General features: G+C 41.1%; 1 protein-coding gene across 1 annotated transcript in view; it reads left to right on the top strand.

Annotated features, from left to right (window-relative positions):
- Positions 1-24,368, top strand: part of TNN (tenascin N) — a 104,454-nt gene that overhangs the window by 5,395 nt on the left and 74,691 nt on the right. The window lies entirely within an intron of this gene.

Genomic DNA, 24,368 nt, shown 5'->3' with positions numbered 1-24,368 from the left:
ACATGCATGCTCCCTAATACATGCTGACCCTCAAGGCATCCACCCAGGAGCCTTCCTGAACATTCAGGTTCACAGGCTCACCATGCACCCCAGTGCCTTTTGCAAAGATGCAGCTCACCTCTCTCCCTCTTTGGTTATGTTTAGTCAGATCCTTAGTCTGTGATTGTTTTTGAAGCTTAGCTTTCAACCTCTCCCCAAGCTGCAGTGGTATGGTAGAAGGTACAGCTGCCAGGGTTTAGAAGAGTCCTGGTGCCTGTCTTCCCCTTGCCTCAGGCCATCTTCCTTTTCTTCTGGAACATTATAATGGAAATGAGGACAGACATTTTTCTGCACTTGTCTAATGGCTCTTTCTGGAACATAAACTAACACATGGCCCGTGTGGCGCCAAAGAGGTTCATCACAGAAGCTACTGGATGAGCTGTGGTTGCTTTTGGAGTTGGCTAGACCAGAAGAATTCCTGGGGGATATTTTTTGTCCTTCATCTTTGCTGAGGGCCTGGCTATAAGAACCAAACAAAAATAACGATGGTCTTTAGAAGTCTGGGTTTTACTCTTCAGCTTATTCAAGTCAGTGGTGACTTGAGTTAGATGACATAGAGTTTGATAAGAAATATATTGTTAATGGGCCACTCTCTACTTTCCATCTCCAAGTTGACTGTATGGATCAAGATTTTGGACCCTTGACCCACCAGTGTTTCTCAGTTTCCCTGCAGGGCTAGGAGGCTCAGTCAGGTACAGCCAGAACATATACATGGTCATCACCACTGATCACGAAGGTTCTGGATGAAGAGTCAACTTCTTTGCCTAGTATTCAGGGACCTCCAAAATCTGGCCCCTACGTACCACGCCAGTGTATTACTTCTTTGTCTGAACTCTTGCTTTGATCAAAATGGCATTCCTTGTTTCATGTAATCTGATATACTTACTCCTCAGAATCCCTCTCAATCTCCTCTTAGGGCATCTCTTCCTCTGTAAATATCAGTTTCTCCTGGGTTTTGATGTTGGTGTTTTTCTGCCCTTCTCACTGTATGCCTGTTCTCATTTACCTGATGGGTTCAACTATCACTACTAAGTCTGCATGTCTGTCTTTGTCCAGCATCTGCTCATAAATTCTAGACCCTTATAATCTCATTAGATAGCTTGGATATCTCAATGAACACCTCAAACTCAACATATCCAAAACCTAATTAACATTTCTCCACAAGCTTGATTCACCTGTATCTCCTGCCTAAGAGAATAATTCCCTAGCTAAGATAAGCAATTCCCCCTGCATCTTCCCTATCCTTACTTTTCATCCAAAATTGGAACTTTTGATGCTTCCCCCAACAAATGCCTTTTCCATCTCAGGAAACTGTATCATCATACATCCAACTGCTCAAGACCAGAACTCTTGAGACCTTCTTGGTAGTTCTCTTTCCATCATACTCACATATAATTGATCAGTGAGCCTTATAAATCCTACCTCCAAAATAGTCTCCAAACTATTGCTTCTTGTTGAATGAATCCAAAAGGAAATCATTAGGTTCTCCAGATTTGACACTTTAACAGCATCATGGGCTAGTTCTTCTCTTCTTCCTCTTCATCACTCTCTCCTCTCTTTAGTTTAGGCACTGTTTATCCTTGTCGATTATCACAATCATCTCCTTACTAATCTGCCTGTCTCCAGTCTTACATCCTTTATAGATAGAGCTGATCATTCCAGCAACATTTATGGAGTGACCAGTGTGCTTGGGAAGCAGCTGTGGACAAGATGAGTATGATGCATGCCCTATGGGGTTTACAGTCTGGTGAGAAAGATGAACATCAGGCCCACACGTGTAGCTATATCAAGTGGTGGGAGACACTCCCAGGGGCTGAGAGTGTCAAACATGCACACCTAACCTAGCCTTAGGGGCCAGGCAAGTCTTTTCAGTGAAAAATAGTTTCAACTGAAAACTAAGGAGTGAAGAGGCAGCAAGCAGGTGAAGAAAAAGAAAGCAAGAGCAAAGGAAGTATATCCTAATGAGAAAAACATCAGATGACAAATGTGTGATGCATTTCTTCCACATTATTAGCAGCTTGATCTCTATCTTCTTTTTCTAAATATTTTTTCTGATAAAAAAGTTGTACACACTTATTGTGAGATATTTGGAAAATACCGAAAGATTTAGAAAAGAAAATAATGTTTATTCACAATCTCACCATCCAAAGATGAGCCGTGATTACAGTGCAATGCATTTCCTTTCAATTGTGTCTTTGCACATATGCATTTTCAGGATGACCTTACACTAAAAATCTCATCATATTATTTCCTGTCTTAGGAACAATCAGTGGCTCCTCGCTGTCTAGAAGCCCAAGGGCCTAGCCCAATGCTTATAATAAATATTTGCTGAGTGGATGACTAAATGCATGAGTCAGTGAGTAAATAAAAATATGCCTCCTCACCTCCACGTTCTCTTCCTCTTTTTTCATTACCTGTTTGATGAAGTCTTGTCTTGGGGTTTGACTCTATCCAAAGCCTTCTTCAAAGGTCAATCCTTATCTGTTTTTCAAAAATTTATCATTTTTATTGAGTTATCATCGATTTACCTCCTTATTATTTTAGAATATTATATTAGTTACAGGTGTATAGAATAGTGATTCAAAATTTTTGTAGATTAAGCTCCACTTACAGTTATTCTAAAGTCTTGCCTATATTCTCTGCATTGTATAATAGCCCTTGTAGCTTATTTATTTTATACATAGCAGTCTGTACCTCTTAATGACAAAGCGTGCCTGTAAGCACAGATGGTGTTGCTTCTCAGGTCCTTGTTGTTGTGTTGTTCAGTTGTCGCTAAGCAGTGTCTGGCTCTTTGTGACCCCATGGGCTGAAACACACCAGGCCTCCCTGTCTCTCACTGTCTCCCACAGTTTGCCCAAGTTCACATCCCACTGAGTCGGTGATGCTATCCAACCATCTCATTCTCTGCCACCCTCTTCTCCTTTTGCCTTCAATGTTTCCCAGCATCAGGGTCTTTTCCAATGAGTCAGCTGTTTGCATCAGGTGGCCAAAATATTGGAGTATCTTAGGTCCTTGGCACAGAGAAGGCAATGGCACCCCACTCCAGTACTCTTGGCTGGAGAATCCCATGGAAGGATGAGCCTGGTAGGCTGCAGTCCATGGGGTTGCTAAGAGTCAGGCACGACTGAGCGACTTTACTTTCACTTTTCACTTTCATGCATTGGAGAAGGAAATGGCAACCCACTCCAGTGTTCTTGCCTGGAGAATCCCAGGGACACAGGAGCCTGGTGGGCTGCCGTCTATGGCGTCACACAGAGTTGGACATGACTGAAGTGACTTAGCAGCAGCAGTAGCAGGTCCTTCAGTTCAGTTCAGTTCAGTTCAGTCGCTCAGTCGTGTCCGACTCTTTGTGACCCCATGAATCGCAGCACGCCAGGCCTCCCTGTCCATCACCAACTCCTGGAGTTCACTCAGACTCACATCCATCGAGTCAGGGATGCCATCCAGCCATTTCATCCTCTGTCATCCCCTTCTCCTCCTGCCCCCAATCCCTCCCAGCATCAGAGTCTTTTCCAATGAGTCAACTCTTCGCATGAGGTGGCCAAAGTACTGGAGTTTCAGCTTTAGCATCATTCCTTCCAAAGAAATCCAGGGCTGATCTCCTTCAGAATGAAGTGGTTGGATCTCCTTGCAGTCCAAGGGACTCTCAAGAGTCTTCTCCAACACCACAGTTCAAAAGCATCAATTCTTTGGCACTCAGCTTTCTTCACAGTCCAACTCTCACATCCATACATGTCCACAGGAACAACCATGGCCTTGACTAGATGGACCTTTGTTGGCAAAGTAATGTCTCTGCTTTTGAATATGCTATCTAGGTTGGTCATAACTTTCCTTCCAAGGAGTAAGTGTCTTTTAATTTCATGGCTGCAGTCACCATCTGCAGTGATTTTGGAGCCCAGAAAAATAAAGTCTGACACTTTCCACTGTTTCCCCATCTATTTCCCATGAAGTGATGGGACCGGATGCCATGACCTTAGTTTTCTGAATGTTGAGTTTTAAGCCAACTTTTTCACTCTCCTCTTTCACTTTCATCAAGAGGCTTTTGAGTTCCTCTTCACTTTCTGCCATAAGGGTGCTGTCATCTGCATATCTGAGGTTATTGATATTTCTCCCGGCAATCTTGATTCCAGCTTGTGTTTCTTCCAGCCCAGCGTTTCTCATGATGTACTCTGCATAGAAGTTAAATAAGCAAGGTGACAATATACAGCCTTGACGTACTCCTTTTCCTATTAGGAACCAGTCTGTTGTTCCATGTCCCGTTCTAACTGTTGCTTCCTGAGGTGCATACACATTTCTCAAGAGACAGGTCAGGTGGTCTGGTATTCCCATCTTTTTCAGAATTTTCCACAGTTGATTGCGATCCACACAGTCAAAGGCTTTGGCATAGTCAATAAAGCAGAAATAGATGTTTTTCTGGAACTCTGTTGCTTTTTCAATGATCCAGCGGATGTTGGCAATTTGATCTCTGGTTCCTCTGCCTTTTCTAAAACCAGCTTGAACATCAGGAAGTTCACGGTTCACGTATTGCTGAAGCCTGGCTTGGAGAATTTTGAGCATTACTTTACTAGCGTGTGAGATGAGTGCAATTGTGCGGTAGTTTGAGCATTCTTTGGCATTGCCTTTCTTTGGGATTGGAATGAAAACTGACCTTTTCCAGTCCTGTGGCCATTGCTGAGTTTTCCAAATTTGCTGGCATATTGAGTGCAGCACTTTCACAGCATCATCTTTCAGGATTTGAAATAGCTCAACTATCACCTCCACTAGCTTTGTTCGTAGTGATGCCTTCTAAGGCCCACCTGACTTCACATTACAGGATGTCTGGCTCTAGGTGAGTGATCACATCATCGTGATTATCTGGGTCATGAAGATCTTTTTTGTACAGTTCTTCTGTGTATTCTTGCCACCTCTTCTTAATATCTTCTGCTTCTGTTAGGTCCATACCATTTCTGTCCTTTATTGAGCCCATCTTTGCAGGTCCTTAGCACAGGTTAACTGCCTTTGATTTACCTTAGAAGCCTTTCATGGCAAAGTTGTTGACAACTCAGCATCATTCCTCCCCTTCTATACTCCACCCTTATCTCAGGGGTTGGAAGCCTGAGAACCACACTCTCCAGAGTCCTTTACTTCCATTGTTTCTTGTTGGATTTCACTAATGAGAGGCATTCCTCTGAGATCGGGCATGAGAAAGAGAGGCAGCTGTGTTTTCAGCTGCTTCTCTGACTGTGGAAGCACCTTTTGCTTCCTATGTGAAAGCAGTGGTGCTCCCCTGAACATCCCCAGTGGCTGAGTGGTACCCGTCCTGAAAATTTGCTACTGGAGTACCTCCCTTGGTACTGGAGGCAGCTGGGATCATCAGTGGTGGTTTCCCAAGGTCCTGTAAGCTCCTGATTTTCTCAAGGATGGAAGTAAATGTGAGAGCTGGCCTTTACTCTTTTGCCCCTTCCCCTCACCTTCTGTGTTTGGGCTTCTGTTTTTCTGACCAAAGCCTCACTGAACTCCCCTGTGAGTCACAGTGCGGTGCCCCTTTTTATTCTCCTAACTTGCTCAGTGTGGGACCTGGCTTAGTTCCTCAATACATGCTGGCTACCGCTGAGAATGACAGTAACACCTGATCCTTCATCGTCGTATGCAAAACATCTTACTTAGTGGACACAGTTGCATTTGTTTAGTGATTTAACTTTCTCCTTTATAGCAACTAATTGAGGGTGTGTGCTTAGACATTGGAGAAGGAAATGGCAACCACTCCAGTATTCTTGCCTGGGAAATTCCATGGACAGAAGAGCCTGGTGGGCTGCAGTTCCTGGAGTCACAGAGTCGGACACGACTGAGTGTCTAACACACACTACACTTAAACATATGCACATGTTAAACATACGACAGAAATGTGTTATAAGACAGGTGACTCAGCTCCCCGAGGCTAACACCTCGCATTGTAGCACATTGCGACTGCGTGAAGTACCCACTAATATTTATTAACTATCTATTGCATGTCTAGGGCCTGCATTAGGCCTAACTGTGGGGTGCATGCAGGGGAAAATTTAAACAAGCTTGTGTCTATCTGTTAAGTGCCTGTGTGTACCAGGCATGGTGCTAGAGCAGCAGCTGTTTGCCTTTCCTGAACCTACAGTCTAGCAATCTCATTGCTTAATGGTGTCGACAAAAATAATCAATAAGCAGTCAGTAGTAGGAATAGAAAAAGAATTTCATTTGAACCAAACTAAGGACCAGCCCAAACGCCAGTTTCTCAGATTACTCTGAGAAGTATGCTCTGGAGAAGCAGAGTTTTCAGCACAGCTGTTTTTTTTTTTTTAATTAATTAATTTTAATTGGAGGCTAATTACTTTACAATATTGTAGTGGCTTTTGCCATACATTGACATGAATCAGCCATGGGTGTACATGTGTTCTCCATCCTGAACCCCTCTCCCACCTCCCTCCCCATTCAGCACAGCTTTATGTCTTGGCAGGGCTAAGAATATTAAAGCCAGGGATACATTTCTTCAAGATTTCAGAAAAACATGCCAGCACGTAGAGTATGGCCTTGGTGCCTGCGAGGGATGTCTTATCACTGAAAGAGGAGCAGCATCAGGAAGAGGGGCATTTAATCTGGATTTCTAGCAGACAGTCTTTACTCCTGGTCAATGTGCCCTTTTCTTTAGTAATTAAGGCATCTGTATGTTTCATAGGCCACAAACAGGCTGTTTTAGTTAGTGTAAACTTCAAGTTAACGCATGTGTAAGCCAGAATGACTTCCCTATATCTCAGTATGTGACATTTTCTTTGATCAATGGGCATTACTGAAAAGAGATGAGGCCTGTCACTCACTATTCCCACCCCCACTCCCTGTGACCTTGGCATGAATGTCATCAAGATTACCAGCCCTGCTAACCCCCAGTACAGCACTGGAGTTTCTTGAAGATGTGGCTGCAAACCGGCTCTGTCCAGAGTGAGCCAGCATCTCTATGGTCAGGTTTGGTTTGGTCCTTCCTGGACTGCTTGCTTCTTGCTTAGTATTTCATTCATTGTGGAAAGCTAGTTTGAAAGCCAGTGGCATTCAACCCTAAATACTAGAAGAAAAGGCAAGGAGAGTAGTAATATAGTTTCTACCAGGCAGGGTTGGATAAACTTTAACAAGTGAACTAGAGCTGTGTTCTGTGCCATGCCACAGGGTGAAACACAGGGGATAGGGTAACACTTAAACACCATATTTTGAGATGTTTATGGAAAAAGAAAAAACAAACCCACTAAGCAAATGAATGGCAGTGCAAAGGTGGCTGTCCCCTTGGCTTAGCTAATGTTTATTGAGTGTTTACTATATGCTAGGCACTGTTGCCAATAAGTTACATCAATAATTCATTTATCCCACCCCCCAACCCCCATGTGAGAAGGTGCTAGGGATTTTCCAGGTGGTGCTAGTGGTAAAAAACCCACCTGTCAATTCAGGTTAGACATAATAGATGCAGGTTTGATCCTGGGTTGGGAAGATCCCCTGGAGGAGGGCATGGCAACCCACTCGAGTATTCTTGCCTGGAGAATCCCATGAACGGAGGAGCCTGGCAGGCTGCAGTCCATGGGGTTGCACAGAGTCAGACACCACCTAAGCAACTTACTAGGTAAGCATGATGAAGTGCCACTGTGATTCCCATCTGAGAAGTCAGACAATTGGGGCAGGAGAGAGGAAGTGCTTTGCCCAAGACCATTTAAGCAAGTGGAGTGTGAACCTGGGTAGTTTGATTAAAATAAGGGGAAACATCAAGTCCCCATCCTTTGGAATTTCTCCTGGTTTCATCTGAGTTAGTATGAATCTGGATGCCCAGAGAGAAGTGGTATTTTTAAAAATTACTTATTTATTTATTTTATTTTGGGTTGCACTGGGTCTTCATTGCTTCATGGGCTTTCTCTAGTTGCAGCCAACTGGGGCTTCTCTTGGTCGCGGTGCACAAGCTTCTCATTCCTGTGGCTTCTCTTGTTGGAGAGCACAGGCTCGAGGGCGTGGGCTTCAGTAGTTGTGGCATATGGGCTCAGTTGCTCCGAGGCTTGTGGAATCTTCCTGGATCAGGGATCAGACCCATGTCCTCTGCATTGGCAGGCGGGTTCCTATCCACTGTACCACCAGGGAGGCCTGAGAAGTGGTATTTTTTAAAGGAAGCTGTAAAGGGGGCTGTGTTTCCCATGACTGTCAGGATCTGAGAAGATGAACACTCGGGCCCCAACAGTCACATTTGTTCCTCGGACCTAGACTTTTGTCTTAAAATGTGAATGTGCCATCTGATCGATAATCAGCCATCAGCATCTTATGTGAATCTCCACATGACTTCACTTTATTTTTAAGACACAAAGCTCAGAACAGATAGGTTGTACTGAAGGAAGAAGAGTGAGAAGGGGCTAGAGAAAGAGGGGGCAGGAGAGGGATTTATCAAGCTTGTGTTACAGGATGTCAGGTAGCAAAACTCCTTCATAAAAATGTTCAGTGCATCCTTGCAATTGGAGAAGTAACACCTTGAAGATCAAAATCAACACAAGGACACCAGCTTTCAGTGCTTCTGTTCCATCATATCAAAAATTATAAGGGCAGGAAAGAAGGAAGTTAAACAGTCACTGTTTATTAATACATGATATGAATATTTACATAAAACCTCTAAAAATCTATGGAAAAACTACTGGAATTAAAAGAGAATGAAAAAAAAAAAATGAAGTACCTTAGAGTAAATCTAATAAAAGATCTATAAGATCACTATGGAGAAAATTGTAAAACTTTCTTAAGGAAGATCCAGATAAATGGTGAGAGGGCTTATCTCTGTAGACAGGAAAACTCAGGGTTGTGATTCTTTCAAAATTCCCTGTATTAGTTTGTTAGGGTTACTATAACAATACCATAGACTGGGGGGCTTAAACAACAGAGAATTTTTTTTTTCCATAGTTCTGGAGACTAGAACAGATCAAGTTGTCAACAGGTTTGGTTTCTTCTGAGACCTCTCTCCTTGGCTTGCAGACGGTCACATTTTCTCTGTGTCTTCATATGGTCATGATGTCTGTGTCATAATCTCCTCTTCTTAGAAGGACACCAGTCATATTGGGTTAGGGTCTACCTGTGACCTACCTATATTTAACTTTACCTCTTTAAAGAATCTATCTCCAAATACACATTGGAGGTACTGGGTGTAAACACTTCAACAAATAAAATTTAAAAGGAAAATTTTTAGCTTATAACTTTCTTTAAGTCAGTCTACAAATTGAAGACTACCCCAATAAAATCCCAGCAAGCCTTTTCATGGAACTTGACCTTCTGAATCTAAGTTTATATAAAACAACAAAGGTCTTATATAGACTAATTTTTTTTTTTTTTGGAAGAGAAGAATGAGATGGTAGGGAATGCCTGATTAGATATTAAAACATAAAATTATAATAATCAAGGCAGGGAATACTGGATAGGAATAAACAAATCAAGGAAACAGAATAGAGAACTGAGAAGCAAACCCACACACATATGAAACCTTAATAAATTAGAGATGACATAGCATATTAGAGGGGCTAACATGGCCTATTAAATAAATGATGTTAAAACAAATAGGTATCTACATAGAAAAAGAAAATAAAATTGGATGCTTTCTTTTACCCTGGGTATCAGATCAAATCAGATCAGTCGCTCAGTCATGTCTGATTCTTTGCGACCCCAAGAATCACAGCACGAGAGGCCTCCCTGTCCATCACCAACTCCCGGAGTTCACTCAGACTCATGTCCATCAAGTCAGTGATGCCATCCAGCCATCTCATCCTCTGTCATCCCCTTCTCCTCTTGCCTCCAAGCCCTCCCAGCATCAGAGTCTTTTCCAATGAGTCAACTCTTCGCATGAGGTGGCCTAAGAACCGGAGTTTCAGCTTTAGCATCATTCCTTCCAAAGAAATCCCAGGGCTGATCTCCTTCAGAATGGACTGGTTGGATCTCCTTGCAGTCCAAGGGACTCTCAAGAGTCTTCTCCAACACCACAGTTCAAAAGCATCAATTCTTCGGTGCTCAGCCTTCTTCACAGTCCAACTCTCACATCCATACATGACCACAGGAAAAACCATAGCCTTGACTAGATGGACCTTTGTTGGCAAAGTAATGTCTCTGCTTTTGAATATGCTATCTAGGTTGGTCATAACTTTCCTTCCAAGGAGTAAGTGTCTTTTAATTTCATGGCTGCAGTCATCATCTGCAGTGATTTTGGAGCCCAGAAAAATAAAGTCTGACACTGTTTCTACTGTTTCCCCATCTATTTCCCATGAAGTGATGGGACCAGATGCCATGATCTTCGTTTTCTGAATGTTGAGCTTTAAGCCAACTTTTTCATTCTCCACTTTCACTTTCATCAAGAGGCTTTTGAGTTCCTCTTCACATTCTGCCATAAGGGTGTTGTCATCTGCATATCTGAGGTTATTGATATTTCTCCCGGCAATCTTGATTCCAGCTTGTGTTTCTTCCAGTCCAGCATTTCTCATGATGTACTCTGTATATAAGTTAAATAAACAGGGTGACAATATACAGCCTTGACGTACTCCTTTTCCTATTTGGAACCAGTCTGTTGTTCCATGTCCAGTTCTAACTGTTGCTTCCTGACCTGCATACAAATTTCTCAAGAGGCAGGTCAGGTGGTCCGGTATTCCCATCTCTTGAAGAATTTTCCACAGTTTATTGTGATCCACACAGTCAAAGGCTTTGGCATAGTCAATAAAGCAGAAATAGATGTTTTTCTGGAACTCTCTTGCTTTTTCCATGATCCAGTGGATGTTGGCAATTTGATCTCTGGTTCCTCTGCCTTTTCTAAAACCAGCTTGAACATCAGGAAGTTCACGGTTCATGTATTGCTGAAGTCTGGCTTGGAGAATTTTGAGCATTACTTTACTAGCATGTGAGATGAGTGCAATTGTGTGGTAGTTTGAGCATTCTTTGGCATTGCCTTTCTTTGGGATTGGAATGAAAACTGACCTTTTCCAGTCCTATGGCCACTGCTGAGTTTTCCAAATTTGCTGGCATATTGAGTGCAGCACTTTCACAGCATCATCTTTCAGGATTTGGAATAGCTCAACTGGAATTCTATCACCTCCACTAGCTTTGTTCGTAGTGATGCTTTCTAAGGCCCACCTGACTTCACATTCCAGGATGTCTGGCTCTAGGTCAGTGATCACACCATCGTGATTTTCTGGGTCGTGAAGATCTTTTTTGTACAGTTCTTCTGTGTATTCTTGCCACCTCTTCTTAATATCTTCTGCTTCTGTTAGGTCCATACCATTTCTGTCCTTTATTGAGCCCATCTTTGCATGAAATGTTCCTTTGGTATCTCTGATTTTCTTGAAGAGATCTCTAGTCTTTCTCATTCTGTTGTATTCCTCTATTTCTTTGCATTGATCACTGAAGAAGGCTTTCTTATCTCTTCTTGCTATTCTTTGGAACTCTGCATTCAGATGCTTATATCTTTCCTTTTCTCCTTTGCTTTTCGCTTCTCTTCTTTTCACAGCTATTTGTAAGGCCTCCCCAGACAGCCATTTCGCTTTTTTGCATTTCTTTTCCATGGGGATGGTCTTGATCCCTGTCTCCTGTACAGTGTCACGAACCTCATTCCATAGTTAATCAGGCACTCTATCTATCAGATCTAGGCCTTTAAATCTATTTCTCACTTCCACTGTATAATCATAAGGGATTTGATTTAGGTCATACCTGAATGGTCTAGTGGTTTTCCCTACTTTCTTCAATTTAAATCTGAATTTGGCAATAAAGAGTTCATGGTCTGAGCCACAGTCAGCTCCTGGTCTTGTTTTTGCTGACTGTGTAGAGCTTCTCCATCTTTGGCTGCAAAGAATATAATCAGTCTGATTTCGGTGTTGACCCTCTGGTGATGTCCATGTGTAGAGTCTTCTCTTGTGTTGTTGGAAGAGGGTATTTGTTATGACTAGTGCATTTTCTTGGCAACACTCTATTAGTCTTTGCCCTGCTTCATTCCGTATTCCAAGGCCAAATTTGCCCGTTACTCCAGGTGTTTCTTGACTTCCTACTTTTGCATTCCAGTCCCCTATAATGAAAAGGACATCTTTTTTGGGTGTTAGTTCTAAAAGGTCTTGTAGGTCTTCATAGAACTGTTCAACTTCAGCTTCTTCAGCGTTACTGGTTGGGGCATAGACTTGGATTACTGTGATATTGAATGGTTTGCCTTGGAAACGAACAGAGATCATTCTGTCGTTTTTGAGATTGCATCCAAGTATTGCATTTTGGACTCTTTTGTTGACCATGATGGCTACTCCATTTCTTCTGAGGGATTCCTGCCCGCAGTAGTAGATATAATGGTCATCTGAGTTAAATTCACCCATTCCAGTCCATTTTAGTTCTCTGATTCCTAGAATGTCGACATTCACTCTGGCCATCTCTTGTTTGACCACTTCCAATTTGCCTCGATTCATGGACCTGACATTCCAGGTTCCTATGCAATATTGCTCTTTACAGCATCGGACCTTGCTTCTATCACCAGTCACATCCACAGCTGGGTATCCTTTTTGCTTTGGCTCCATCCCTTCATTCTTTCTGGAGTTATTTCTCCACTGATCTCCAGTAGCATATTGGGCACCTACTGACCTGGGGAGTTCCTCTTCCAGTATCCTATCATTTTGCCTTTTCATACTTTTCATGGGGTTCTCAAGGCAAGAATACTGAAGTGGTTTGCCATTCCCTTCTCCAGTGGACCACATTCTGTCAGATCTCTCCACCATGACCCGCTCGTCTTGGGTTGCCCTACAGGAATGGCTTAGTTTCATTGAGTTAGACAAGGCTGTGGTCCTAGTGGGATTAGATTGACTAGTTTTCTGTGAGTACAGTTTCACTAAAACATAAATTCTGGGTATACTACTGATAGAAATATAAATGTGTTAAGCAAAACTTTGATACCTTTATAGGAAAATATAGGTGCCTATCTATTTACCTCAAGATAGAGAAATAGTTCTTAAGTCATTGAAACAACAAATCATAAAGGGAAAGGCTGATACATTTGAACAAATTAAAATGAAAAACGTCTGCACAGAAAAATACCAGGAAAAATAGTTAAAAAAGAAGCACAAATAAGAAGAAAATAGTGTTAGTGCAATAATGCCAAGAATTAAGATCTAGGAAACATAAAGGACTACAAATCAATAAGAAAATACACAAAATCCAGGACAGTTCCCAGAAGCGGAAACAAATAATAACAGAAAAAAAAAAGGAAAAAATACTCAACCTTAGTATTGATTAGGAAAATAATAAATAGATACAACAGATACTATTTCACTCGTGCCAGGTTGCCCATAATGTAAAAAATTAAAGTAATTCTATTTCAAGAGTAGGAGAGTCATATACTCCTGGGTAGAATAGAAATAAGTATAACTATTCCAGAGAATAATTTAGCCATATTTAGTAAAGTTGAAGATGTGTGCTTCAGGGTCTAAAACTTTTTCCCATGTATAGAAGAGACCTGTAAGGATTATTAAGCATAGCATTATTTATAACTTCAAGTAATTGGAATTACCCTAATCACCTAATCATTAACAGCAAAGTGGGTAGATTTTTGTGGTGTATTCATACAATGCAGGTAACAACAGAAATAAGTGGACCAGAGTGACATGTATCAACATTGTGGCAGATCGATCCTAGGCAGACAAGATCCCAATAATCCTCATGTACTGGTGTCCACATCTTTGTGTAGCCCCCTCCCCTGGAATGCAGGCAGAACCTGTACCTTTATTCTAATCAATGCACTATGGTAAAATCAACAAGAGAAATCTTATACATTATATAATTCCATTTTAGCAGACTAGAGTAAGAGATTTACTGACCTTGCAAAGAAGCCAGCTGCTATAAGGTGACCTGCCTAGGGAGAGGGCCACATGGCAGGGAAGTAGATGTTCTCTAAAAAATCCAGTGCTCTCAACCACACGAACTCAAGGAAAAGAATTATGCCCAAAACAGAATGAGCTTAGTAGCAGATTCTTCCCCAGTCAGGCCTTCAAATGAGAATGCAGCATAGTCAACACCTTGATTGCAACCTCATGCAACCCTGAGCAGAGGACCCAGTTAAGCTATGTCTGGACTCTGGGTCCATAGAAACTATGAGATAATGAGTGCTGTTTTAAGCTATTACATTTGGGGTAGTTTGTTACACAGCAATAGAAAAATAATACAGAGCGTTCCCTGATGGTCTAGTGGTTAGGATTCCATGCTTTCATTGTCATGGCCCAGGTTCAATCCCTGGTTGGGGAACTGAGATCCTACAAGATGTGTGGCACAGGAAAAATAAAAAATTAATACAAACATGGATAAAAGCAATTAAAAAAATATTATCCAAACATGGATAACATTAATAGATATAAAGCAAGTTTCAGAAAGAGACATACAATATATATGATGCCATTTGCATAAAGCTTAAAAGCACACAAATTTTGTATACTGTTTTTAGGCTTACCTATAGACATGTATAGTAAAAGTATAAAGACAGGCAACTGGAATAATTGTCTCAATTTCAGAAAGATGTTTCTCTCTTGGAGATAGGGCAATATGATTAGAGAGGCACATGCAGACACTTTAACAGTGTTTATATAGCTTTATTTCATAAGCTAGGTAGAGGTTTAAGAGTGCTTGCAATATTCTTCTGGAGAAAGGAATGGCACCCACTCCAATATTCTTGCCTGGAGAATCCCATGGACAGAGGAGCATAGCAGGCTACAGTCCATGGGGTTGCAAAGAGTCAGACACTACTGACTGACTAACACACATAATACTCTATACCTTTCTGTATATCTGAAATATCCCATAATTCAAAACAAATTATCTTCAACTTTAGGTTCCAGTGGGGATGACTTGTGTTGATAATGAATTTTGCCCACTTTCCCAAACCTGTAATTGGGAAGAGAGTGGGAAAAAGAAGAGCCTTATAGAGCCTGCATGGGGATGGATATGGGATAACAGAGATGGAAGGAGATGGGAGGAGAGGTGGCCAGAGGGATAAGTCTACAGAGGTACCCTCAGTCACCAGGGAGCTATGCATAGACTCATCTCCCAGAGACCACAGATGGGCTTAAATGGGTGACCTCAGCAGTTCCATAGTAAGACCTTATCATTAGCTGTGGCTTTGCCCTTGCTTGCAATGGAATAGCTACCACACAGCAGCCTTGCTGTAATCCTACACTCTGAGAGAACAGCAATTAAAAAAAATAATAAAATAAATGAAAATGCTGGCAATTAGGTGATTAGGGAGAATCAAAGTTGCGTTAAAAATAAAAATAAAAACCATAAAACGGAAGTCTGAACAGCCTGGCCTTAGAAGGAAAATTTGAGATAGGAGGCTATGACTCAGTTTGTAGAGCAGCTGATTGAATTTTCCTATCATATTTCAGCAGTTAGTCATCTTCAGGGAGGGACAGTGGGGTCTTTCTCTTCTTTGATTTATAGTCATGAATTTTGGGAGATATTACGATACCTTGGTTGTATAAAGGAGCATTCAAGCCCCAGGAGGACAGAGAGAGGAATTTCCAGTGGTATGCTGGTAACACTGAACACTTGGTTCTCCAGAAAGAGAAAGCTCCTTGCTGATTTCCATGCTATAAATACTCAGTGATTTTTAAGCCACTAATGTGATGTCATTGAGTGTGGACCTGGGAAGAGTTAGGAAGCTCTCAAAATCCTGTCCGTGCTGGTTTCAATATACAATTGAAATTTCCATCCTATTAGGGTGGCGAGAAGCCCTGGCTGGAGAAGGACTACTATCAGGGAGGAGACTCCATATGTATGGCTTCTCCTGTCTCCCTCCCAATCCAAAGATGTTGAGATTTTATCATTCCACTTAGAATGTAAAAGCATTCCCCCTGTTGTTGTTGTTTAGCCTCTCCTTCATGTCTGACTCTTTCGCAACTGCATGAACTGTAGCCCGTTAGCATCCTCTGTCCATGGGATCTTCCCAAACCAGGGATGGAACACAAGTCTCCTGCATTGGCAGGCAGGTTCTTTACCATAGAGCCACCAGGGAAGCCCACTTCCTTTATAACCAACAGTTTTAGAGGATAAGGATATATTATATACATTAATACCAAAATTCTATTCTTTTTTTCAGTAAAGCAGTAGAGATGAGCTACTCTCCCTGAGGAAGCCAGGGACTCAGTCCTGGGATGAAGTTCAACCTATGTACCATAATTTTTCCATCATCGTCAGCCTAGAGAGTAGGTCTCCTTGTAGATCTCAAGGAAGCTCAGATGAGGCTGAGTTTGGGAACTCCCCTTGGAGAATGTCAGGTCCCTGGGTCACTGTGCTCAGTTTTACAGTCCCCTTAAAGTTTTGCAGTTTAAGGGCATTTTCTGTAAAAAGTCAGGAGGTCTGTATTACTTAGAATGATCTGAATACAAGTAACAAAGCACCCTGGCCCAATTGCTTAAAACAATGAAGAAATATACTGTCTCAGATCAAGAGAAGTCCCAAGGTAGGAAAGCTCCCAGGTGGGCTCAGAGTTTAAGAAATGTCATTAAGGACTCAGATTCCTCTCACAGTTCTGCTCTGTCATACTTTGTCCCATTTAGCTCCTTCATAGTTATAAGATGGCTGCCATATTCCAGGCAAGCATGGCCACAGCCATGGAAAGGAGAAGGACCCATTCTTTTCATACATAAAAATTTTTTCAGAAGCCCCATTTGACAGAAGTAGATCAAAATTTTTTTCCTAAATCAACCTATTTCATAGAGACCGAAAATCAGTATGATTAGCTTAAAATAAATCAGGATTTAACCATGAGTCACACAGGAGAGAGGAACAGACAAAATTGTAGTCCCACTTGAGAGGCACCTATCATCCCAAAGATTCTTTCACCGCTCCGAATCTAAGACTGTTGCCTTTTACAGGTAAGTTTGGTCCTTCTGGCTGATTGGAGAGAGCCACTTGAATCAGACCAATCAACTCAATCAGAAACAAATTATGCTCTGTTTATGCAATGGATTAACCTTAAGATCAGTTTATCAAAAAGTATTTGTTAAGGACCCAGTGGGAACTGGCACTTGAAAGTCACAACTATTAGGCACTGGGCCCAGTGACCTGTGGATGTGAACAATTGGATTGAGAACTTCTAATCAACTGACAGAATAAACATAAATTTCTTCCAGGTGAGCAGAGGTAAAACTCAAAAAATACATGACTATGATTTTTTAATATGGGTACCAAGACAATTTACTCAGGGAAAAAAAATCTTTCTAATAAATGGTGTTAAGACACTGGATATCCACATGTAAAAGAATAAAGTTGGACCCCTACCTCCCGACAGATACTAAAGTTAACTCAAAATGGATCATTGACCTAGATATAAGAGCCTAAGCTATAAAAAACTTAGATGAAAACTTGTAAATCTCATGATCTGAGATTAGTCAATGGTTTCTTACATATGATACCTAAAGCATCAGCAGTGAAAGAAAAAAAGAATAAATTTGACTTCATCAAAATTAAAAATTTTTGTGCTTCAAAGTACACCATCAAGAAAGTGAAAAGACAATCCAAAGAATGGAAGAAAATATTTGCAAATCATTTATTTATTAAGGGTCTAATGTCCAGAATATATAATGAACCCTTTCAATACAACAATAAAAAATGAATAATTAATTTAAAGATGGGCAAAGGATTTGAATAGACATTTCTCCAAAGAAGATATACAAGTGGCCAATAAGCGGATAAAAAAATGCTCAACATTATTAATTATTGATAAAATGCAAATCAAAACCTCAAGATATTTCTTCACACACACTGAAAGTAAAAGTCGCTCAGTCATGTTTGACTCTTTGCGACCCCATTGACTATACAGTCCATGAAATTCTCCAGGCCAGAATACTGGAGTGGGTGGCCATTCCATTCTCCAGGTGATCTTCCCAATCCAGGGATAAAACCCAGATCTCCTGCATTGCAGGCGGATTCTTTACCAGCTTAGCTACCAGGGAAGCTCCAAAGGGGACGCTGTGACCGCATGGACTGGGAATTGAATCTGGGCCTCCCACATGGCAGGTGGGAATTCTACCACTGAACCACTCATGCACCAGTCCTCACACACGCTGGGATGACTATAATTAAGAAAGACAGACAACAAACAAGCGTTGGAGAGGACACGAAGAAATTGGAACTCTTAGACACAGCTAGTGGGAAAGTAAAATGGTGTAGCCACTTTGGAAATCATTTGACAGTTCCTCAAAAAGTTAAACATAATAAAGTTACCATATGGCCCAGAAATTAATTCCATACCTAGGTGAATATCAAGAGAAATGAAAACATGTATCTGCATAAAAACCTGTGCACAAATGTTCCTAGTAGTAATATTCATTATAGGCAAAAAGTGGACATGACTCAAGTATCCATCAATGGATGAATGGATAAAATGTAGTATATCCATACGACAGAATATTATTTGGCCAGGAAAAGGAATGAAGTACTGATGCATTCTATATGAACGTTAAAAACACTATGGTAAGTGAAAGAAATCAGTCACAAAGTTCATATACTGTAGGATTTCATTTATTTTAAATGTCTAGAATAGATGAGATCAGTGAGACTGCGGGTAGATTAGGGGCTGCCACAGGCTTGGCGAAGGAGAAATGAGAAGTGACTAGTGGGGGTTTGTTTTTAGGTTGAAGAAAATGTTCTCAAAGTAAATACTGTTAATGATTACACAATCAGATGAATATGCTAAGAACCACTGAATTGTATATTTTAAAAGAACAAATTCTATAGTATTTGAGTTACATTACAATAAGAATATTTATAGGACTACCTCAGGCCTTGGTGTGTGGGGGGGGTAAAATCAGACCAAAACATCAGTGGACTAATAAACATTGAAATTTCTAAAATTATTTTATGATTCTGAAATGTATACATTCCATTTTATCTCCTTCTGCGTCTTTGGTCCAAATGAATTCTTGTGTATACCAGTGGTTCTCAACCTTGGCTGCATATTTTAGAATCACCATTGGAACTTTCAGAAAATCTAATTCATTGGCCCAACCCATGGCCAGTTAAATCAGAGTCTCTGGTTTCCCTCCCCAACACGTCTGGCATTTTATTTTATTAAAAACTCCCTGGTTATTCCCATGTGCTGTCAAGACAGAAATTAAACAGTAGATAAAGATCTGAGCAGAACTGCTTCATATTTTGAGGTGGTTCTTTAGCTAATTCTTTCCCCTCCCTTGGATTTATTGAGATACAATTAATATACATTAAAATTGATCCTTTTAAAGAATATGATTCAATGAATATTGACAAATCTATATAGTCCTTTGACAGCCAAGGTATAGAACATTTTCATTACTGCTCCCAATGCCTTTGTTTCCCTTTGTAATCAGTCCTTTCCCCCATGTATTAGATGCATATATTAGAATACTATGCAGCATAAAAAGCAGGTCCTTGAAAGTGCACTAAAAAATTGGGAAAAAATTTACTATATAAAACTGAGCAAAAAGTATATAATGTAATCTTGTTTAATCTTTTTTATCCATATCCATAGGTGCGGATATGGACGTTTCTTCATATATGTATACATCTGTAGAAAAAAAATCAGTTATCTCTGGCTGTGGAAATTATAGTAATTAAAGTCAGTTAATTTTCTTCTTTACATTTTTATGCATGTTCTAGTTAGTCTATAATTATGTTATGTTTATAATGAAAATAATAATGATATCTACAAAACAGTGATCTGTGGGCAAGGGATGCATGAAGAGCCTCATAATGACCAAACTGCCATCCCCTTCAAGGTTCCAGGTCCCTTGCTACAAGTCGGACACGACTGAAGCGACTTAGCAGCAGCAGCAGCAGCTACAAATCTAGCCTTCTGACCCCACACATTTCAGGTCATCAGCTCATTACAAATGTTATAGCGAAAAGAAATTAATAAGAAGATATCGACTTCTACTGAGATAGATATCACAGAATATTGACCCAGAGAAGAAAATACTGATGAAAGAAGAACCAAGGTCTCCCATTGCCTTGAAGAGAGTAATAAACCCTCCTGTTTGCTGAATGCCATATTCTGTTTATTTTGCAAGCACCTGTGCATTTAAAAATCAAAGAGGCCATATCCCCGTAAACACTACTAGAATTTGAAATCAGAGTCTACCACGAAAGGAATGGGTCCCTGTGGGTATGGTGCTGCTGCTGCTGCTAAGTCGCTTCAGTCGTGTCCGATTCTGTGCGACCTCATAGACGGCAGCCCACCAGGCTCCTCCGCCCATGGGATTCTCCAGGCAAGAACACTGGAGTGGGGTGCCATTGCCTTCTCCAATGCAGGAAAATGAAAAGTGAAAGTGAAGTCACTCAGTCATGTCCGACCTTCAGCGACCCCATGGACTGCAGCCTTCCAGGCTCCTCCATCCATGGGATTTTCCAGGCGAGAGTGCTGGAGTGGGGTGCCATTTCCTTCTCCCCCTGTGGGTATAGAATAGATAAAAACTTAGAGCGGAGACACAGCGAGCAAGTAAGCGGAGATGAGATCTTGACAGTGGAGGTCTGTTCAGTTTGTGTTTTAGTTCCTTTAGATTCAGCAGAATCTTAATTAAAGATACTAAGACATATCTTCCAACCAGCTCAAACCAGACCCAGACCAGCTAAAACCAGCTCCAGGTCTCCAAACTAGACACAAGTGATTTGGGTTCCTCCATAGCCAGCACACTGGTGTTCTGTGTTTTGGGTGATTTCTTAGGACAAATAAAATTGGATATGACCGCAGTTGGAATGCTTTTTCCTACATTTTTCTCAAATAAAAGAAGATGATATAATAGCATGTTGGTTGAACCACCATTTGAACAAGCAACTTTTCTTTTTCCAGGTTGTTCTGGGATGGGTTACATTTATTTGGACAGAATAATGGGTTGAAATTAGTTTCAAGTTAAACTATTCCCCTAGTTTGGGTATAGGCTCCATATGATTTTTCCATTGTTGCATGGCAAACCTCTCCAAAATACAGTGACTTAAAATAATGACTTATTTGTTCATAATTCTGTGGGTTGGCAGTTTGGAGTAGACTGGGACCAGGATGGCTCACGTAGTATTGGCTGGGCTCATTCAAATGTCTGCAGCTTCAGCGAGGCTTGGAGAGGCCTCTTTTTCCTGTGCTCCTTCTTCATTGGAAGGCATTTGTTTTCCGAGATGGTGAGAGTAGAAGCTTCAAGGCCACTTGAGGCTCAAGCTCAGGTTCATAGTGACACTTAGCCTCAATCTTTCAGGCAAAGGAAATCACAAAGGTAAGTTGGGTTCAAGTAGGGGGGACATAAATTCAGTCCCTTGCAGGGAGAAGCTGCAAAGAATCTATGGCCATTTAGGGACTTCCCTGGTGGTCCAGTGGTTAAGACTTTGCCTTTCAATGCAAGGGGTTTGGGTACAATCCCTGGTCAGAGAACTAAGATCCCATATGCCTTGGGCCCAAAAATCAAAACATAAAATGGAAGCAATACTGTACCAAATTCAATAAAGATTCAGTTCAGTTCAGTCTCTCAGTCGTGTCTGAGTGAGCCGATCTTCGCGACCCCATGGACTACAGCACGCCAGGCTTCCCTGTCTGTCACCGACTCCCGGAGCTTACTCAAACTCATGTTCATTGAGTTGGTGATGCCATCCAACCATCTCATCCGCTGTTGTCCCCTTCTCCTCCTGCCTTCAATCTTTCCCAGCATCAGGGTCTTTTCCAATGAGTCAGTTCTTCGCATAACGTGGCCAAAGTATTGGAGTTTCAGTTTCAACATCAGTCCTTCCAATGATTATTTAGGACTAATTTCCTTTAGGATTGACTGGTTTCATCTTCTTGCAGTCCAAGGGACTCTCAAGAGTCTTCTCCAACACCACAGTTCAAAAGCATCAATTCTTCAGCGCCCAGCTTTCTTTATGGTCCAACTCTCACATCCCATACATGACTACTGGAAAAACTATAGCTTTGACTAGATGGACTTTTGTTGGCAAAATAATGTCTCTGCTTTTTAATATACTGTCTAGGTTGGTCATAGCTTTTCTTCCAAGGAGCAAGCATCTTTTAATTTCATAGTTGCAGTCACCATCTTCAGTGATTTTGGAGTCCAAAAAAATAAAGTCTCTCACTGTTTCCATTATTTCCCCATCTATTTGCCATGAAGTGATGGGATTGGTTGCCACGATCTTAGTTTTCTTAATGTTGAGCTTTAAGCCAACTTTTTCACTCTCCTCTTTCACTTTTATCAAGAGGCTCTTTAGCTCTTTTTCGCTTTCTGACGCAAAGGTGGTGTCATCTGCATATCTGAGGTTATTGATATTTCTCCCTGCAATCTTGATTCCAGCTTGTGCTTCATCCAGCCCAGCATTTTTCATGATGTACTCTGCATATAAGTTAAATAAGCAGGGTGACAATATATATAGCCTTGACATACTCATTTCCCGATTTGGAACCAGTCTATTGTTCCATGTCCAATTCTAATTGTTGCTTCTTGACCTGCATACAGATTTCTCACGAGGCAGATCAGGGGGTCTGGTATTCCCATCTATTTCAGAATTTTCCACACAGTTTGTTTGATCCACACAGTTTGTTTGATCCACACAGTCAAAAGCTTTGACATAGTCAATAAAGCAGAAATAGATGTTCTTCTGGAACTCTCTTGCTTTTTTTGATGATCCAGCGGATGTTGGCAATTTGATCTCTGGTTCCTCTGCCTTTTCTAAATCTAGCTTGAACATCTGGAAGTTCATGGTTCATGTACTGTTGAAGCCTGGCTTGGAGAACTTTTAGCATTACTTTGCTAGCATGTGAGATGAGTGCAACTGTGCGGTAGTTTGAAGATTCTTTGGCACTGCCCTTCTTTGGGATTGGAATGAAAACTGACTTTTCCAGTCCTGTGGTTACTGCTGAGTGTATGTGCTGGCATACTGAGTGTAGCACTTTCACAGCATCATCTCTTAGGATTTGAAAAACTCAACTGGAATTCCATCACCTCACTAGCTTTGTTCATAGTGATGGTTTCTAAAGCCCCCTTGACTTCGCATTCCAGGATGTCTGGCTCTAGGTAAGTGATCACACCTTCATGGCTATTGGGTCATGAAGATATTTTTTGTATAGTTCTGTGTATTCTTGCCACCTCTTCTAATGTCTTCTGCTTCTGTTAGGTCCATACCATTTCTGTCCTTTATTGTGCCCATCTTTGCATGAAATGTTTCCTTGGTATCTCTAATTTTCTTGAGAGATCTCTAGTCTTTCCCATTCTGTTGTTTTCCTCTATTTCTTTGCACTGATCATTGAGGAAGGCTTTCTTATCTCTCCTTGCTATTCTTTGGAACTCTGCATTCAAATGAATGTATCTTTCCTTTTCTCCTTACCTTTACCATCTCTTCTTTTGTCAGCTATTTGTAAGGCCTCCTCAGAAAACCATTTTGCCTTTTTGCATTTCTTTTTCCTGTGGATGGTCTTGATCACTGCCTCCTCTACAATGTCATGAACCTCTGTCCATAGTTCTTCAGGCACTCTGTCTATCAGATCTAATCCACTGAATCAATTTGTCACTTTCTCTGTATAATCATAAGGAATTTGATTTAGGTCATACCTGAGTGGTCTAGTGGTTTTCCCTACTTTCTTCAATTTAAGTCTGTACTTAGCAATAAGGAGTTCATAATCTGAGCCACAGTCAGCCCCTGGTCTTGTATTTGCTGACTGTATAGAGCTTCTCCATCTTTGGCCGCAAAGAATAAAATAAATCTGATTTTGGTAATGACCATCTGGTGATGTCCATGTGTAGAGTCTTCTCTTGTGTTGGAAGAGGGTGTTTGCTATGACCTGTGCGTTTTCTTGGCCAAACCCTGTTAGCCTTTGCCCTGCTTCATTGTGTACTCCAAGGCCAAATTTGCCTGTTACTCCAGGTATCTCTTGACTTCCTACTTTTGCATTCTAGTCTCCTATAATGAAAAGGACATCTTTTTTGGGTGTTTGTTCTAGAAGGTCTTGTAGGTCTTCATAGAACCATTCAGCGTCAGCTTCTTCAGTATTACTGATCAGGGCATAAACTTGGATCACTGTGATATTGAATGGTTTGCCTTGGAAATGAACAGAGATCATTCTGTCATGTTTTGAGATTGCATCCAAATACATGTATCGGACTCTTTTGTTGACTATGAGGGCTACTCCATTTCTTCTAAGGGATTCTTGCCTGCAGTAGTAAATATAGTGGTCATCTGAGTTAAATTCACCCGTTTGAGTCCATTTTAGTTCACTGATTCCTAAAATGTTGATGTTCACTCTTGCCATTTCCTGTTTGACCACTTCCAGTTTGCCTTGATTCATGGACCTAACCTTCCAGATTCCTATGCAGTAT

This window comes from Bubalus bubalis, chromosome 5 (assembly GCF_019923935.1).
Source record: "Bubalus bubalis isolate 160015118507 breed Murrah chromosome 5, NDDB_SH_1, whole genome shotgun sequence".
Classification (NCBI taxonomy): Eukaryota; Metazoa; Chordata; class Mammalia; order Artiodactyla; family Bovidae; genus Bubalus; species Bubalus bubalis.
Note: the sequence above shows the minus strand (reverse complement) of the source record. Positions and strands in the feature narration are given on the sequence as shown.